This window comes from Rhynchophorus ferrugineus, unplaced genomic scaffold, assembly GCF_030347505.1.
Source record: "Rhynchophorus ferrugineus isolate W39M unplaced genomic scaffold, kcgeb_rfMv2 rfM2, whole genome shotgun sequence".
NCBI lineage: Eukaryota > Metazoa > Arthropoda > Insecta > Coleoptera > Curculionidae > Rhynchophorus > Rhynchophorus ferrugineus.
In genome coordinates this window covers 30,068,072-30,070,054 of record NW_027472581.1, presented here as the reverse complement: position 1 = coordinate 30,070,054, position 1,983 = coordinate 30,068,072, and the positions used below count along the sequence as shown (strand labels likewise).

Sequence of the window (1,983 nt, the reverse complement as noted above, 5' to 3'; positions counted from 1 at the left end):
AATTGTAGGTTAGACGGAAACGACTAGTAACAATATATTAATTAAATAATAAAAACAAACTTTCATTAGAGAGCATATTTACCATTTACGCTTAGTTTTTGTTTCCTTCGGTACAGTGTTCCGAGTAAAGTTATTTAGATATAGCTGTGTATTTCTCCTTAGTGTGCCCTGTATAAATATTTCTCAATAAAAATAGATTTAATCATTGCCTTCTGTCTAATATATTTGCCACATCTGCAAAATAATTACTATTCTTTCTCTCCTTGCTCATTTTAACTAAATGGTTATGTATATTCTTTATTTATATTTACACACATATCTGTGTACATAAACCTTTCCCAGTCTACAGATTTCCTACAGTTATTTAATATTTATTGTATACTCGCCTTTAGTTGTTTCCACTCTCATCATCCTGTCTTGGAAATTGTCAGCATTGAATCATAATCTCATATTCGGCAAGTTTCATTCAAGTGAATAATTAAAGTGTCAATTTTCAATACATCTAACATTTGTTCATGATTTCATCATTTGTCAATTTCTACTTTAATACGTTGGATCAAGTTCATCCAAACCGAAGGTGTTATTGACCATACGTGTTTCCACCATAAATAGCAATATATCTACAATGAATGATTAAAAATGTTGTGACTAATAAAATCTAATTGCCTTAACACTATTATTATTATTACGATCTTGCCGTGAGTGACCGTTGGGAATATTAGTCCTATTCTAAAATATCCGTCTCATCTAAATACACAAATTGAATTAATCTCCCAGGTTTTCCTTTATCTTTTATATTATTTATAAGAAAGAGCTGCAGATCTCTAAGCTTCCTATCGATACTTTTCAGTTTAACAGTTTCCTCCGCAGTAATTGTATTAAATTATGTTTATATTGAAAAACTACTCACAGTTTTTATACATTTCATATAATTGAGCTAACATCAAGCTTGATCTGATTCGTCAACCGCTTCGTATGAAGATGGTTTCTTCCCGGCAAATCCAAGATTATATTTTTAATTTTTTCATATTTAAATATCAATGACCGTGTCAATACTAATATTCAGTGCAGCTGAAACACGCAAAAAAAGTATTTTCATTAAAAACGACAGTAACTTAATATTTAACAGTAGAAATGCTTATCTCTCTATCTAAGAATTTTGCAGACGTTTGACAACCGGATAACTGTTGCAGATTCTTTTGCTTACATGTTCGAACTTATTAAATAGCATTCAGTCTTTTTTTAACTAGAAGCAAATGAGAAGGAAAACATTGTCTGTTTCTAAAACGAATTTACAAATTGCGACAGGCAATAGATTAAACATATTAATGACGTAAGTTCACTGTTATTTTTAGTAGACTATAGTTTCCCAAATTGTGAATAAACGTGTCGTCCTAAGGAAAAGGAAGTAATTTTTTGGATCAGCACACTCAAAAACGTTAATTATTACGTCACAAAACCTAAACAGCTCTCAAAATTTGTTTTGCAGGTTTGATTTTTGTTATTATTAACGATGTCTACAATTGTGTAACAAGATACGGTACTGGTACATTGACGGGTATACAAAAATACCTGTTTTTCTACTTACATCAGAATTATTGATGTGTTACGTAGTTATCTTAACGATTTTGTTTTTCACAGCATAAGAGAATTTTTTAGCGTGTTTTGTTTAATTGGTCGACCGCAAACTTATTATCATCGCTCAAGAGATTCACTTGCCACAATCGTGCACCGAAATATTTAAAAACAGGCATCTTCCCAACATTGTTTACATAACGACTTAAGTAACTATAAATAATGTTACTGGGGTCGGATGCCCCCAGTACCTGATAGAAAACAAATGCGCAATAATTCACACTTGTTTACATATACTGTAATTGATGCGGAGCTTTTTTGAAGATCCATATTACGGGTAGCATTAACCTAAGCAAAATTGTAAATTATTTAGCATAATTGTTTTCTACTTGTTGTATTGGGTGTTCT

General features: G+C 31.1%; 1 long non-coding RNA gene across 1 annotated transcript; it reads right to left on the bottom strand.

Annotated features, from left to right (window-relative positions):
- Positions 1 to 392: 392 nt before the first annotated feature.
- On the bottom strand, positions 393 to 1,737 carry LOC143191077 (uncharacterized). Its single transcript, XR_013004396.1, has 3 exons — positions 1,589 to 1,737; positions 911 to 1,071; positions 393 to 620 (listed from the first exon to the last, which is right to left on the bottom strand). It is a non-coding gene; the product is annotated as an uncharacterized LOC143191077 (long non-coding RNA).
- Positions 1,738 to 1,983: the final 246 nt, after the last annotated feature.